Genomic DNA, 18,005 nt, shown 5'->3' on the forward strand with positions numbered 1-18,005 from the left:
TACATCTGCAAGCCTTAAACTTTGAAGAGATCCTCAGTATATAAACGGGATATGTGGGAGACATTTCTGCTGATCATTTCAGAACGGTGGTACTAAAGGACAGTTACTGAGGGATCCTGTTATTGCAGTTACAGAAACTTAGTTTAATTTTTGAAGCGCTGAAATGTGTTCCTGTATGTAAAGTTGTTTACAGCTCAGTGGGGCCAGGCAGTGAGTGAAAATACATCAGCAGGAAAACAGATTGCTTGGGATAAATTATATTGTTATCAATTACTAGCAGCGTTCATTAGGCTTTATTTTAGAGTACAAAAGATAAATATTAATATTTTCTTTTCTCTTACTGGAAAAATAATAGATTGCTGCAGTTTTTAAAAATAAGGTTACCTTCCTTGAAATCATACAGATGATTTTTTATGAGGCAGATTATTTTTTAATGTGGCGTGGAGTTAATGTTGAATATTTTAAATTACTGTGTGTGGTGCTGTTCAGTTACTGGATGTTTTTTTTTTTTTTAAGAATTAATTTTGATTAACTTGGTGGTTATTTTTTATGTGAAGGATTTTGAAACTATTGCATGTATAGTTTCTCTAGGTGCTTTGTAGAAACATATTTAATTTAGAATCAAGTTTTATGCACACTGGTTAAGGAATGTAGTTTTATGTTTTTGAACTGTATAGATGGTATATTTAATTGCAGTTAAAGATAAGATAGATGAGCAATATGTAGGAAAGATGTGTAGGCTTTTGGATTTCTGTTTTGGTGATCTGAGTACACACAAGCTTTATCTGTCTCCAGTTTGGCCTTCTGAATTAGGAAATGCAGTAATTGTACAGGTGCACTTTCTATTGGTTGTCCTAGATTGACTTCCAGCTTGAAGCTGTAGAGTTCAGGGCACAGTAGAGCAGTTATTGAGTTACAGTGATGCCTGGAAAACCTTAGTCAGATAGCTGTAGTTACTGAATTTTTCTTTTTTGTTGGTGTTGACATATGATTGCTTTAAGATCCAGACTGAGGAAATAAATGGCTATGGTTAATAGCTTTAGCAAAGTTTAGGATTGCTGCTAGGCCTGGGAATGAAGTGGGAAGCTCACTTTAGGCTGTCTTGTTTATTTTCTTTCTCTAACAGATAATATTATGGTAGTGTTGCTAAAGAGTTATTGAATCATTGAAAATAGTTACTGCTTTTTGAATTCTTCTGTTGGACCATGTAGTAATCTATTACCTGACAATATTTTGCATATGGTTTGCAAAATGATAGTTTGGGTTGTTTTTTTTTTTTTTTAAAAAAACATATTGCTTTTAATTTCATATGATAGAAGCTCGAAAGCCTAACTTTTTGCACTGTAATGTCATGGTTGTATGTCATTTGTGCTTTCATATGTATTTTGGAAGCATTTATATGCTGTGAGAGTTAACATAATTAATGTTAATTTAGCATTCTAATGACCATTAATTTTTAACAAGATGCTACTTTATAATTTAGAATCCATCATCCAAAAATACTATTTTTATTGTTAACATTTTGTTATTGGCATTATTTTATATACAGTTGCTGAAAATGCGTATGATTGATGATATACAGATAGTATAAATTGTATTTTTTTTTTTTTGTTTTTTATTTCTTTTAATTTAATTGCAGTTTTGAATAAGTTGATGAGAAGAGTCTTTCAGAAGGTCTGGTTCATCACAATCTCTGTCATTTGCATAGGCCATTCTGAAATAAGCTGTCAAGGTGGTTGTTTGGGGGGTGGTTTGTTTTTGTTTTGCTTTTCGAATTACTGCTCTACTCACTGTTGCTCTGGCATAATCTGAGTTTGATGTGTTTTCCAGCTGAGTTCACCACCCTATATGTGCAGTATACAGGCTGTATGTACACGTGTATCTGTGTTGGGTTAATACTTGTTTAGCTTAAACACTGAAGGTTTTAGGGGGATTTGGTCATAGGGAAATAAAAGTGCCGTAATGCTAAATTTGTAGAAAGAGTTTTGTGTATCTGTGTCAAAGACCATAACCCGAGGTTTCTCACAGGGCTGTGTTTTTATGAACCCCTGAGAAATTAACCTTGGGTTTAAAAAATAAAAAATGAAAATGCTCCTCTTGAGTCTGAAATATGAGTGTAGTCCTGATCTCACTATTGTAATGACTTTGCAAACAAATTCAAACAAATTGAGGCCCGTTAACTTCAGTGTACACTTTTATCCGATTGTACGTTGTGTCCTATGAAGCGATGCAGTGATCTGCATGGCAGGTGGGATCCTGCTGGATTCAGAGGCATTCGGTGGTGTGCACCTACAGGAATACGTTTGTGGATTTGGATCTGTGATGGTTTGTGATGAAAGTTGCTTCTTTCTATGAAACGTCTGGCATACCGCGTTGGCTGAGATAAAATCTCAAGCTGCACGGACCCCTTGCTCGGTTTACTGTTATCTCTAATAATGCAGTCATTTCGACTCTAAATTGCTGTGTAAATAATTTAGAAAGTTGAATTATTTTGTGTGGCATTAGTAGTCCTGTTGGCTTCATACTGAGTGTTTTGCAGAACAGTCATCAGATAACCTTCCTGTAAGCTGTTGTCAGGTGTGTCTTTTTTCTTACAGCTACTTCTTTTTGACTCTTGTGGAATTGTGCTTTGGGAATGTATGTTAGACTTCATTCACAATGTGAGCTGTTTAAACTTCTGACACAATTCTGATAAATGATAATTGAAAATATGATAGGCCATCCCATCAACCCCTTCTTTTCCCTTGCACTGCCCTCTCTTTTCTCGCACTAGAAAAAGTTATTTGTGATAGTGAAAGTCTGAAGCATTCAAACTTTGTGCCTGCATTGCTTTGAGCTGTCTGACAGGTGAAATAATTTATGCACTGTGGTTCTTAGTGAGCAAAGCCACACTGCTGATAACCATTGATAACTTGCTAATGTAGTTCTGTAAGTCTCTGTAAGCGTCACAGAGTGTAAGACCCTTGGATGTATTGCAAATTAGATGCTTCATCTCAAGTGGGGTGAACTAGGAAAGCATTTTCTAAATGCACATCTAAAGATTATTTTATACTGTAAATGAAAATATTTTAATATGGAGTAATAAATGCAAGTATTGGTAGTGTGGGCATGCATTTACATTTTTGTTAGTTGGTAAACATGCAGTAGGTGAAAACAAAGTTAACATGAAATATAGGCTGTTTTTTATGTTAGTAATTGATTAGATGACATTCCTACAAAGAATTGAACCGTTGTGACCTTGTATGTTAGTATAAGGTTCTGCTGGTTTTCATGTGAGAGTAAGTGATACATTTATTTCTGTTGTGGGTCTACATAAGGCCTTTGAGAGTGAGAGGCCTTGTGCAAGTGAAGTACAGAGTTCAAAGTGAGTTTTTGCTTTTAAAAAGTATTTGTCTGCATTAAGAGATATTATGTGAAAGGACAAAGTGTCAGGTAAGATAAGTTTGAGTCTCGGTTCTGCAAAGTTTATGGTGAAGGCAGCAGAACTTAGTTAATGCTGGTAAAAAGGTGAGTAATAAGAGTTGCCTGTTGTAAATATTGGGAAAGTAAGGGATAATCAAGTAGAGAGAAAATAGGTCAGTTTGTAAATGGAAAGGGGCGTAAAGTTAGTATGAAGGCAAGCCATTATAGTGAACTTCTTGAAAATGCATGTATGGTAGGATAAAAAAGTGTGAGCAGTTAAAAACCAGGACCATATGAAATAGTTATTGACAACAGAGGGACACTTGAAAGTTAGGAAGATATTTAATGAGAGTACTGATTTTCTACTTAATAAATAAATAAATAAGAAAAAGAGAATGGGGGGGGGGGAAACTGAAGAACTAGATAAACTTATGGGATTCTAGTTCCTGGTTTTAATAAAATAATGGCAGAAATATTAGAGAAACAACAATAAAAGCCTAGAATTTTCTAAGCAAAATTACTTTGAAGAAGTACTTTTTTTGTTATTTTTCTTGCTCTGATACTGCAGCAGCATCTGCACATAGATCAGTGATGATGGGTAAGTACAGGACTGGCTCACTTGCCAGATCTGATTGCAAGTTGAAGGCCTCAGAGGATGAAGGGAAAGTTGTTGCTGTAGTATTATTTTGCATATTTAACTGAAACACAAATGCATCTCTGAATTGCTTATTAACAAATTATTTATCTGTATCTATAGACATCTGAGTGAAAAATTGGTTGAAGAACCATAAACAAAAATCAAACAAAGTATGAAGGATGTATTTGGTGAGTCACAGCAGCTTTAGGTGATAAGAGTGCTTGCATATGCGTACAGCAATACAAGATTGGCCATTTTAGGCATATTTAGTGTCTGTGTTAATGAACTTAATGAGAAAGTGACTAGTGCACTAGTGACATTAGCAGATGATAAGGGAAGGGTTAAACACAAGTCAGAGCAGAAAAAAAAGTTATTTAAAGAAATTAGACATGTTGTTGGAAAATATAAATGAGATTATTTTGGAAACCGCGCTATAACATGTGAGGGACAGTAATCCAAAACAGGTATTCACTGTGAGGGAATAACCTGGAAAGCAGTATTGCTGAGAAAGGGATAGGAGCAATACCATGGGCCTGATAATCCTGTCAGTTGTGTGCACCCAGCTCCCTTTCATATGAAAAGGATTTGTGCATGCTTCTGACAGGGAGAACAGGCCTCAGTGTACAGTATGGTATACTGACTTTGAAACAGCATGGATTGAGTTTAGACAACATCCACAGAGGCACTGGAAATGGGAGGGAGTGATTTTTGTATGAGATTGTGCAACTGTATTTTAAGTACCTTTGCAACAGGTGTGGCAACTTGACAGAAACTTAGAGAAGAACAGGAAAATATACAGAAGGCAGAAAGGACTAATTGATTTTAAAATAATTGAGAAATAAATACATCTTATGTTGCTAAATGAATATTTTGGGTGAAACGGGGACGTGGTATCTTAGAAGCATTTTGAAGGGCCTACATACTTAAAAGGGAGATAATTTTTAATAAGATAGGAAGTTATGTTAATATGTAAGCTGAGATGAAACTGAAGGAGAAAATTCAGTGCAGACAGAAGCACAAAAACCATAACACATGCTGTTCAGAAGTTGGATGAGTATGACAAGCTTAGCTGGGAGGCAACCCCCCCCACGGGCTATCCAAACCTAAGCTGGTCAGGGTGATAGGTACTGTGTGATAGGGGGTGAGCCAGGACTGGCAGAAAAATTCCAGATGGTTCCAGATGACCTTGCAGGTTCTATCCATTCTTGAATAACATTATAATGAAGGCTTTCATCTTAAAAGCTAGAAACATGTATTGTAACACTACAGTCATCACCTGAAAAACCTACTGTGCTTAATTTTGTCACAAATCCTGTAGTCATTGGCAGGGCAGGGAATGAATACATGGGTGACATTTTTGTGATTTCTGTCTGGAATTATTTTTCCCTCTCAAGGTAAGAATTGCAAGACATGTTTCAGTGAGACATCTGAGGCCTTGCTTTTCAGTCTTAAGCCAGTATTTTACATAGTTGGAGAGAAATTTTGGTTTAGTTGTACTGTAATAATACAGTTGACATTTACAGTCAAGGGTAGGTAGTGTTTGTACCCTGAAGTTTTATTCAGACAAATTAAATATGTTGGTTATTAAAATATCAGAATGTCTCTCTGTAGGAGTTAATTTATTTGGATAGTTATTGTCTAGTCAGAGTTGCTGTGCATCTGCTTGGAAGATAGTAGAGCCTGTATAAAAACATAACCTGCAAGCAGCAGGTGAAAGGAGTAGTTACCTTAAAATTTATCTTCCTTAGAGTTGTGTTGTGTTACTAGGCACTATGCAGATGAGTTTGACCTCTATCAAAGTTCCTGTGCTTTTCCTGCAGAGGGTAAACTCCACTGCTGAAAAATGTAGTGAAAAATTAGTGAGGTGAATGTTAACATACTTTTTCTTTCTGATTATTTTCTTACAAGCTTTTTAGTAGAAATGATTACCTAAATGCTCCTGAAGTGAAATATTCTGGTTTATTGGGAGAGGGGAGGAGTGTTGTTCTCCAGTCGTAAAGCAGAATTCTGATTGCTTAACTTGAAAGCTTATCTAGCCAGATGTCAGAACTAATAATCTACAAAAAGCAAGTTTCTGGGAGCACTGTAGTAACTCTTGGTGACTTCAGGGCCTACCTGAATCTTCTAATAGCTGGTGCAAAGTTTATATGTTAATATCATTTTCCAATCATCAGCTGAAACAATATAAAAATTAATTTATGTTATTGAATTATTAATAGCTATGGTAACATCTTAGGTTTGAATAAATGGTAAATAAATTACAGCAAGAGTGAGAATGCACAAGGATGGAAGGGTATTGCTTCTCTCCTGCTAGAGTGAAATAAGCCTGGGCTAAGAAGAAGAGCTTCAGACTTTTTTGTATAGCTAATAGGCTTTAGTTACCTTTTTTATTTGCAGTGAAACCTCAATAGATAAGGCTTTCATACTCTTTCCTATCCTAGCCCCTTCTCTCCTTTCCTCAGTAGTGGTTTAGAGATGCGATTTATTCTGGTTTACAGGTGTGAGGTACTAGAAGTGCGTAGAAGTTCAGACCGTTCCTTTGAAAAGTGCATATGGAATGGGAAGGAAATCCAAATATAGTATAACTTCTTGTTTGTTTAATAACACAAGATTCCAGTTAGGATAGCCAACTTTTTTTCTTTCTGAGCCTTATTTCAACTGTCCATGTCGTGGTTTGTTTTAAAATGCTTGTTCAGAGTCCCAAAGTGGTGTCTTTCAGCTTCTGTGGGACTGCTTGAAATAACTGCAGTAGCAGTCAGCATTGTTACTAGACACACAGTTCATACAAGGAGTTAAATATAAGCCAGAGACCCCAAAACAAAATCTTGTTTCTGGTTATCAATCTGATACGTATTTATTCAGTGGCCTTAGTTAAATCATTTGCCATCTTTTTATTCATGTTTATAAAGCTAGTATAGTGATGTTTGTTTACCTGTCTCACAGAGAAGTGTGAGACTGTAAGCTCTTTAATGCAGGGATTGTGTCTCTTCATGCTTCTATGTCATATCTTAAATATATGAAAATGAATATAAATTAGGAATATATGAGGAAAATAAAACTATCCGTAAGCTTGTTTGCCCTCTGCAGTATTGAAAAGCAGAAAATATAGCATAGATGAGAGAAAGAACAATCTTTATTCCTTAGGGAATAGATAAACTTGGGATACCTAAGCAGAGAAATATTGGAACAGTTGAAAGAAAGAAGCTTATCTTAAGGAAGGATAATAAAACAGCAAGATGGTACCCAGAATAGCGAGCTTAGGCTTTGCCTGAGGTACTAGATTAGTGAGCTGGGTATCAGATCTAAAATGCAGTCTCCTTGGAGCAATGAGTTCAAGTCTGAGCAGACCTGAATTAGGTTTTCAGCAACATGCTAGTGACACCGAATTCTCTACTTCTAGTTTTCATATCTTTAAAATGAATGTGCATGCATTTATTTTAACTCTAGATAAATGGTAGCAAGCCAGCTATGCTATGAAGAGGGATTGCATATTGTTATAGCAGAGTGGGGTTCTGCTGAATGATGCAGTAGAGCACGTTTCTCTGCAACAGTGAACTGTGTTCATATTATTTTCCTTTTTTATTGGTGTGGGAGGAGCAACTGCTCAGATTAGTAGTCTTGTAGAATAATTTACAGGGTTAGTTGTCAATTCATAGCTTCATCTTCTGCATAGAAGTCCTGTGCGGTAATGCAGTTATTGTGATGCAGAGACCTTTTAGATCACAATGTTTGCAACAGTTTTTGTATGTGTGTTTGCTGAAGTTTTGGTGGGTGAAACTTATGGCTACAGTTATTTCTCTGTTGTTACCTACTGCGATGTTTGTTGGTTGGCCTCTGCCTCCCAGTCGAAAGGTTGTGGTGCTTCCATGATAATTCACACGGAGAGATTCTCAGCTCTGTAAATCACTAAGCCACCTGACTGCCTTTGAGTAGTTCTGCTCTTTTGGGAAGTATTCTGTAGTAGTGTTACAAGGTTGTGTATTATCAGGACATAATGCATTTTGGTAACTATTCTTCTGGGCTGCAACCCGAGGACTTAGGTTAAATAACAGTAGGTTAAGTTGGGATAAATTTAGCATGTTCTTAGTATGTTAACAAAGATTATTATGTAAATAGATGTAGTAGAACTGTGTGATTTATTGTTATTACTATTTTAAAATTTGAATTAAAACCTATGAAAATAAACATAAGAATGTTACTTCCCTTACTCAGTTACTTTACTCAGGAGTATCTGGGTTCTGGTGACTGGTTAAATGCTGTAGAACCCTGTCAGGTAAACAGTTCCATGCTACAGAGTTTACATATGTCCTCTGTGATTTTGGGGAAGGTAGCAGAGCTTTGAAACACTGGAGATTGCAAAGCTGTTTCTTGAATGCTTTTTGCCTCCTGATACCATCTATGAAAACCTGGGAAAATTTACATTTGAAATGAAGTTTATGTTCATATAATGCTACAGTTGCACAGTAAATACCTGAAAAGATCAGGATTGACCTCATTTAAGTATGAATATGCAACCTTATCTTTGTCTCCAGGTATATTCTTTATAGTAGAGCCTTATGCCCTCTGTAAATTCCATGGCAGTATTAATCTGTTGTATCGCTGAGGTATTTTTTTTCTTACTATACATTTACATAATTCTGACTCATTGCTCAATATGGTAATTGATTATTCTCAATAGCTGTTATTTCTGAGGAGTTTTTGGGTGTGCTTTCTGGATATCCTTTCCCCACTATCTTGGCTTCCATGGTGTTACCCACATGGGCCAATTCAGAAATTCTTTTGCCTGTGGGTTGAGGGGGAATAACCTGTGATACTGGCATTGTAGCTCACCACGTCTTTTTTTCTCCTTCTCTTCTAATCATAGTCTTCTCAGTCTTTGACTGAAAGGTGGAATTCATTTTCTGTTCCTTGACCCCTTGATATCTGTAGCCATAGACTGCATGTGGAATATTTACTGTAATCAAATGAATTCCTAATTGTACAGAAAACTGAAGGAAAGAAAAAGTGGATGCAGGTAAAAGGGCAAGAGGACAAAGCGCCAAAAGTCATGTGCCTAGCAACCATAAAATACTGAATTTTACAACAAAATGATAATAGATTCCATCGGATCTGAAAAAAAAATAATCTGCAGCTGTGGACATGCGGAATTCACAGGATCCAGACCAATATCTAAAAGGTATTTCACACATCTGAAAAATGTGCTTTCAGGTACTCTGCAGACCCAGTCAGGCATTGCAGCATTGCCGTGTGTTTTGCTTGTTCTTCCAAGGTCATTTTGGTAACTGTAGCGTGTAGAAACACAATTTTTATTTTAGGGAAATTTTTGTTTTGGAGCACAATTATGTGCAAAAGCTGATCTCTGTAGTAAATTATCGTGTTTAATTGGATTTGAAGAATATTCAGAGCCTTAACTGCCACACAGATTGAGATACCTTTAGTAAGCATTTTTCTTCACGTGCTTCAGAATACATTTTCCAACAAACTTAGCTAAACTTGTTATTCTGTTGTATACCACGTGCTTCTTTGAGTATAATGTGAAGCTATTTATTGAGTACGTTAATCAGTGCATATAGAAACATAGTGGAAAGTATTAAAACATCAAAATACAATACTCAACGACAATGACTTCATTACATTCTGTAGTGTTTCATTAATACGTCTCATAATTAATGTGCTATTATTACTGAAATATAATTTCCTTTCTAGAAAGATGTTTTTTGTCGTAGAAGAATGCAAGATTTGTTTTCTGTTTCGACTTCTACATCACCAGTATAGAAATCCTACTTTTCTGCAGTAGCTTACATTCTCTTAGTGAGCAGATTAATTGTATTTTAAACAGAGTTAGTCTGGCTGATGAAGAAAGTGCTTCTGAAGTAAGATCAAAGAGAAAGGTGGCTCTAAAATAGTTTGGTGTTCTCTACATGCCCATACACACAAACACCCCGCTTCCCAAAATGTACTTACATACTTCTGTATGGATATGTCTGTGTGTTGCAGTTTGAGGTGATAACTGTCCATAAAGTTATGGGTCCAGTGTAAAGCCAAAATATTCTGCTAGTTTTATGGTGACTTGCTGCTTATATTGATCTGCTGGATGAGCTCTGATTGTGGACTTTTGCCCGTATGCCATAGAAGAATCTCATTCTTGTTTGGAGCTGGGCTGATAGCGATGGCATTCTCAGTCCTGCACCTGTACTTTGAAAGGTCAGATTCATAAGATCTGGGCCTTATATATTAACACAAAGTGTGCTGGCTTTAGATGGAAAGGCCCTCAGATACTGCGGTAGGTGTAAACAAGGTGTTCATTTCTTTGCGTGTCCTCAGGAGGCTTTTGTGTAGAAGCAAAAGTTGCACGCAAGGTGTGTGTGTGTGTTTAAATTTTATTTTTATATATATTTTTATATTTATATGTATAAATAAAATTTTATATATATATATATATATATTAGGTGTTTATATCAGGATTTGTTTTTTACGTGATTAAATAATTTTAAGCATTTGGGAGTTTTGGTGATCTAGGTAAGTCTGGAAAACAAAGAGCTGTTGACACCTACTGAAGATCCAGCTGGTGGAAAGATCTACAAAAGATCTACATTAAACTTTTAAAATCAACTTAGCAGTCATTTTATATGTTAAATATGGAAATGTATTTCCAAACTTTAACTTAGTAGTGCAGAGATGCTTGTAATCATTGTTTCTTGCATAAATGTACCAAAGAATTTACTCACTTTAATTTCACTGTTGTAGTGTGACCTGTTGTATTACCAACTTTTACAGCATTTGTAACATTAGAATAACTATGATTAGAACCTTCTTTATGTTGTGAAAATAATGATGGAAAGTTACAGTGAAATAGACACTGTGAATGATTGTTCACATACCAAATAGTGTACAGCAGCAGCGTAAACATACAGGATTGTTGATCTGATTGCCTTACAGGATAGAACCTTATAGGATGGATTGCACAGAGCTCCACTGTAGAAGGCCATCAGGTAGAAGTGACTCTCAGTGCAGTATTTTTATTTATTTATTTTTGCCAAAGCTTATTTGGCTCAGATCATTTGCTGAGGTTTGCAGATTCAAAGAATGAATGTATTTCTTGACTTGGCATGTGCCCATTGGGAAAATATACATCTCCATGCCAAGCAATCCAGATGTGCAGCACAGAGGCACTGAGATGCATCTGTGCTGCTGGGTTGCTGGCCAGTCTGGGGCTTGTACCCTGCGCTGAGAGACGTACCCTGAGCACCAGGTCCACCTGGGCCCACCACGTGAAAGCCAAAGAAGAGGGAAGACTAAGTGTGTGGAGCTATTTTAGTGAGAGAGGGAGAAGAGCTATTGTACATAGGTAGTTGATTTGCAAAGGGAATGTGAATGTAGTGAGCTGGGTGTGTTTGTGAACTGGGTGAGAAGTGTCTGCATACTGGTGGTGAGTGGCTGGGTTTATGGGATAGATACATTTCAGAAAAAAAAAAGGGAGGTTATGAAATCAAATAGTGAAAAGTTACAGTCTTTAATGGTCAACTCCCTCATAGAATCATGAAATCACAAGGTTGGAAACCACCTACAAGATCATCTAGTCCAACCGCCCTCGTTAGCATTGCCACCACAAACTAACCCATATCTCGCAGCTCCTCATCCAGGTGCCTCTTAAACACTGCCAGGGATGGCGACTCCACCACCTCCCTGGGCAGCCATTCCAGTGCCTGACCACTGTCTGAGAAGAAAAGTTTTTCCTTATGTCTAACCTAAACCTCTGGTACAATTTGTGGCCATTGTTTAAGTTGGTCACTGGATATTGTGACTTCTGGCCCAGAGCTGGGTTGCTGCTGAGTGAAGGATATCCTAGAGAAGTGCTGAGTGATCTCTGGACTCGAGCTGCACCATCTGCTTTCCGCAGTGAGGTTCTGATGTATGGTATAAACCTTCCAGTGGTTTTTCTGCATCTTCATTTGTACTGCCAGTGCTGCATTAATATTATAAATTTCTGTTCTGCTGGTTTATATTTTTTGTTAACACCAAATTTACCATTCCCATTTTAATGTAAAAATTCTGTCATCGTCGTAATTACTGTTACTTTTATCCTTGTATTAAAATATAATAAGGGCATAAAATGACATATAATAAAATGATTCTATGAAAATAAAGGATTTTATCTCCTCCTTAAAGAGCTTTCAGGGAGGTGGTTTCTTCGTGGTAAAAAACTTCTTTATAGGCATTGCTATGCTTAAAAAAGCTAGAAAAATACGGTTGTGGAACTGTGAGGGTTTTTTCAAATGCTGATGTTGTAACTTTCAGAAGACAGAAACATTTCTGAGTAATTTGCTCATTAATTATATGAAATGCAGAAATGCTATTATGTATGTGGCTTATGAAACACTGGTTGTTAGCTTCAGTTTGAGATAGTTGTATTAGGACTACTTCTGTCCCACCTCTAATACTACGAATTTGTTAAGAATCAATTTCCAACTGAAAATTTAGTAGAGTAAGCTTTCACAAATTCTGAGAAGAGTTTTTATACGCATGTGAAAATGAAGATTTGGAGACAAAGTTTCAGTCTTGGGGTAGAATTAAGTACGAATTTCTGTTTCTTTTTGATAGTTCATGACCATATATGTTATATATGACCATATATGCTTGCCCTGGGCCTTAGGCATGTATAGTTTGGGAATAGAACTACTGAACTCAGTTTAGAGCATAAAAAATGGCTGCTGTTTAAAACTACACTGAGTAGTGGAATGTAAACAGTTCAGTGCAGTTAGTGAGCAGAGAGCAGGTGAACTACTCAAAGGTGTGGGCAAACTGTATTTTTCACGCAACTGTAATTTCTGCTGCAGTATACAGATACCATCATGCAGCTACATAGTTTTTTGTTTATGATTGGAATTATTGTTCATAATATATACTTTTTCTTTCTGAAAGATAACAGAAATTTGTGTTTCGCGGTTGTGCTTATTGCCACTTTTCTTTCGAGCTTTCAGTAACGTTGATGTCTCCAGAGAAAAAAGAAGAAAATTGTTTGAAGGGGGATACATATCTGCTTGCTCTACCTCACTGCATGGAGGAGGGTGGAAAAGGAGCATAGCTCTTCATTGTTTCTTGCAAATGTACATCAGAAATTATTGCTGTTATCTTACTGAGCAGCTTGTGGCATCCTTTTTCAAGCAGACAATATTGCTGTCCCTTGAGTGACTGCTGTGCTGCTGACATTGCCCCCCAGTAGTGATACAAGCTCTGCTTTCAGGTTTTTGGTGGAGCTGAGGGGTTGTGGTGGTTTTTTTTGTTGCTGTTGTTTGATTGTTCTTTTGTTGTTATTTGTTTGTTTGTTTTTAATTATAGAGATCTGTTTTTATGGACACCTGCATCAGGGTTCCACTGAGTGCAACGTTAGCTGCAGAGAGGCATGCCAACAGACTGCAGTCCTGAATTGCCTACTTCTGTTGTTAGTTTATTCTTTTGTTTATTTTTATCAAGTTTTGTAAGTTATTGCATTACGGTTGACTTTCTGAAAAGAGTTTTTCAGTTTGCTTTCCTTTAGATTTGCAGAGGTTGTCATATTTTCTCTCACTACAGGAAAGACATTGAGGCCCTGGAGCGTGTCCAGAGAAGGGCAACGAAACTGGTGAGGGGTCTGGAGCACAAGTCTTATGAGGAGCGGCTGAGGGAGCTGGGATTGTTTAGTCTGGAGAAGAGGAGGCTCAGGGGAGACCTCACTGCACTCTACAACTTCCTGAAGGGAGGTTCTGATGAGGAGGGGTTTGGCCTCTGCTCCCAGGCAACAAAAAGGACCCGAGGAAATGGCTGCAAGTTGTACCAGAGGAGGTTTAGGTTAGACATGAGGAAAAACTTTTTCTCTCAGAGAGTGGTCAGATACTGGAATGGCTGCCCAGGCAGGTGATGGAGTCGCTGTCCCTGGCAGTGTTTAAGAGGCGTCTGGATGAGGAGCTGCGAGATATGGGTTAGTGTTTGTGGTAGCAGTGGTAGTGAGAAGACGGTTGGACTAGATGATCTTGTAGGTTGTTTCCAACCTTGTGATTCTATGATTCTGTGTACCAAGGGAAGTCTCATCATAGGCAAAACAGGAAGAACAACTCCCAGAATATAGAGAACAACTCTAGAATATAGAAAAGACTCTGCATATTTAGCAAGTATTTATTTTTTATCTCTTTCTCCCCTTTCTCAGTAGGTTTGCTACAGTAGATCATATCTTGTCACTTAGGTAATTCTCAAGGCTTAGTGGTTGTCTTGTGTTTCTGGAAGTTATGTACAGATGGAGATAAATAGGTTTTTTTGGCTAGTCAGTAAAATGGAGCAGTTTAATGAGTGATCAAATTAGTAAAAACTTTAGGTTTCACGGTAGTATGAACGTTGATACTAAATGAGGAAGAGAGAGAAAGATCAGAGGATCTTGGTGAGTTTTAAAATGAAGGTACTTGATGATTAAGAGGTTGTTATTTTTGCAGTATTTTCGAGAAAGCTGAGTAGGGACATTTTGCTGTCAGTGGTCTTAGAACAGGCGAGCTTTCCTAGTCACAGATTGTCATGTAGAGAGTTTGTGTGTGTGTGTAGATTTTGTATGCAGAAAGCATATATGAGAGAGTACTGTGCATTGATGATGATACAAGAGGCAGTGATGGAGAGATTAATGCAGTATGGAAAGTTAAATGACAGAGTTTATCAAGGAATAATACCATAGGTTAAAAGTGTTGAGACAGGTAGATTTGTGGAGCAGAATGTGTGCAGAACAGACTGAATTATGCTTGAAAACATTTTCCTTGACCATGAGAAATTCCTCTGTAATCAAGACACTTAATCAAATGAAATTATGGCAGTACTGTGAGGATGTTTGGTGAAAAGAGTACAAATAGCATTGAGTTAATAATAATAACACAAGAGATGTATGGCTGATTATGAGCCATAAAACATTGGCAGCTAAGGTTGAAAATAAAATAGAGTATAAGAAAGTGAGTATAAAATGCTGCATAGTTAAGAATTTTTGTGACATGCTATCACAAGGGAACAAGAGAATCCTTAGTGTAGATTTGGACTTTCTGGCACAAGGTGAATGGTGAGGCATTTGAAAACAAATATTGTTAAATCGGATTCTGCTAAGGCTTAAATCCTTGATAAGTTAGTATCTCTTACACTGGGAAGTGAAATGCCTGAAGAGATCTCAGTAGTGATGTAGTAAGTTATTTGAGGTATTATTTATGTAATGCTTTATGTTTATTTCCTTATTACTTAGTTGTTTTCATACAGTTTAAAGAACTTAAAAAAGTAAAGAAGTGTCAAAGAATGTACCAGCTGTAGTTCCCATTTGTTCTTTTTACTTTAAGTATAAAATACTGCTATTACAGACCTCATTTAAATTTTTAGTGCTAATCATTTCAGAGATCACAACTGTGGTGCCTGGCAGTAATCCAGCTCCTGATGCACGAGGCAAGAACATTTGCCCTTAGAGGAAGAAAATCTCATGGAAGTATGTTTCTGCAGTCATGTCAACGAGCATCAGTACTTGCTTAGTGGACGTAACTGCCATTGTTACTTTACTTTTCTTTCCCTTTGTAGCTCTATCTTTGTGCATCTTTTTCTACAGCCGTGCTCCCATGGGTGTTTATTGAGGAGGCAAAGACAATAGATTCCGGACATAAATAAACAGAAGTAGCTGTGTGAAATAAGGTCGTCCGTAGGACTCATGTTCCCCTCTCAACCTTTTTCTGCAAAGAGATATCCATACTTTTTTAATCAGTAATACTTAGGTTAGACATCTTTTGGAGAAGTGATTGATCTCCTACCACTTCTTCATGTACTACATTCTTGCTTCAGAATTCTAAAATCAGTTCTCAGTTGTCAGCTGCCTTGTGGGATATTGTCAGCAGGACCCTTTTTTCCTTAAAAATCAAGGCTGAAATGCAGTTTATGTGCAGTCTCACTGTTTTTCGTTTCAGTTGTGTGCATTCTGAGCAGCAATTGGGAGATTATGGATGCAGAAACGGTCCTGAGTCTGAAAGGAGAAAGTTATCTATCAAAAAGTTTGAGGACTGCTATCACCAATACCTCTCACTTTTATGGTTAAATAAATACATGTATCTTTATCTTAGAAAAAAACCGTATTCCTATGCAATAATGCAGTACAGCATGTGAAATTAGACTTGCACTATGGCTGGTAAGAATTTTTGTATGGACAACTTAACAAAAGATGTTTGGTTGAAAGGATGCTTATTTTCTTATACTGTAGTTCTCACCCTGAAAGTCTCAGCTTTCAATTTACAAAATGTTATTTACCACAACTATTTGTTGACTTGAAAATGGATTGTTAGTGTTTTGCAGTTGTGCAGCAAGTGTAAATATTTCATACCTAAACAGTTTGATTTAATTAGAGGAAGATTTTTTATTTTTATTTTAAGAAAGTTTTGTACTACAAAAGAAGGATGGCAGTGGAAGACTGCTTTAGTAGTGTGAGGCCTTAATTGTGGGTGAGCTGCTTTGGTGTTCCAGGTGTCTGCGTCTGCAAGCCTCTCAGCTTGGAATTGGAAGTTGTCATGTTTACCGTCTCATGCTAAAATACTTTGGAAGTTTAGATTGTAACTAGGAACTGCCTTTCTTCATGACAGTAGTGGTCATGTAGGTAAACTAAAACCTGAATGCCAATGTCACAATTAATCAGAGGTACAGTTATTACCTCCTATTAGCCTTTCTCAAGTTTGTCTGTCTTGATCTCTTCTGGAGTTTTATGTAGGGCTGCCCCACTTTTTTAAACCTGTTTGTAAACTTTCTCCAGTGGTACTTGTTTCTACATTGTTTATTTTGTTGCTACAGTAAGCACTATGCTTGTACATAGCAAAAAAAAAAACCAACCACAGCAAGTCTACTTTTCTTTTATCAGACTGCAAATGACTGATTTACTACTGTGTGAAGATCAATCAGTTATATAGGCTTTGCCTTACATGATGATCTCAGAAATAAATAAGGTCCCTCTGGTTAGAGTGGCTAACTGTTAATGTTATGAATTGCTCACAAACACAAGGATTGAGCAGCCTACCAGCAGAAATGAAGAGGCTGCCATAGTACCACAGGTTTTTCATCAGATACTGTAAAGACAGTAGGGTGTCAGATTTATACCTAACATAAAGCTGATGATGACTGCATATCACTTCTTTAGAAGAGTAGGAAGGAATTTTTTGAAATTAATACTGATAGCAATTAAACTTCTATGTAATGATGTTCTACATGTCAGTTGGAGGCCTGCAGGATGTGCGTTTGCCTCTCAGGCAGATGAATGTTCTCTGAGTGCCACAGTGAGTGAAGTCAGGAATCCCTGCTTTTGGAGGAAGTTTGCTGTGTGTTACAGAATCAGAAGTTTTATGTAAGGAGTGTGGTCAAGTAAATCTTCGTAATACTTTCTTGATTAATCCAAAATGAGCTTATGGTGCTGTTGTACATTGGAGATCTACCGTACACACCACACGGAGCGGATAGAACAGATTTAATTCTGGTCAAGAAATAGTACTGAATGTGCATCTGCTATGAAACATTTAATATACAATAAGATTTTACAACATGTAATTTTTTGATCAAATAGTATTTGCAGAAAGTAAAAATATATTCTAAAGATATACATTGAGTTGCAATAATAAAAATATTTCTGAAGTGAGTCGTATATTTAAATGTAATATTGCTTGCGGTTATGGCTGCCTAATAGAATTTTACGGTAATACAGTTTTGGTAAGAGTGGTTCTTACTGTGAACGTTTTTGTAAAATAGGTTAGAAAAAAAGGTATTCACGTTGTCTCTTGAAGAAAACTCTTAATGCCTGGAACAATTTCAAACGATTCCTTTATATGGTTAAAATAATCTGTTTTAACCAAAAGTAATTTCTCTTTGTCCCGGAAATCTTAGAAACATTTATTTTAGGGACAATCTGTACAATACTTAAAAGGATGAGGATTCTTGTTCTTGGCTTTTA

General features: G+C 36.8%; 1 protein-coding gene across 5 annotated transcripts in view; it reads left to right on the forward strand.

Annotated features, from left to right (window-relative positions):
• ARID2 (AT-rich interaction domain 2) overlaps positions 1-18,005 on the forward strand; it is a 107,896-nt gene that overhangs the window by 3,421 nt on the left and 86,470 nt on the right. The gene's annotated exons all lie outside the window — the stretch shown is intronic.

Source organism: Meleagris gallopavo, chromosome 1 (genome assembly GCF_905368555.1).
Source record: "Meleagris gallopavo chromosome 1, MGAL_WU_HG_1.1, whole genome shotgun sequence".
In the NCBI taxonomy this organism is placed as follows: Eukaryota; Metazoa; Chordata; class Aves; order Galliformes; family Phasianidae; genus Meleagris; species Meleagris gallopavo.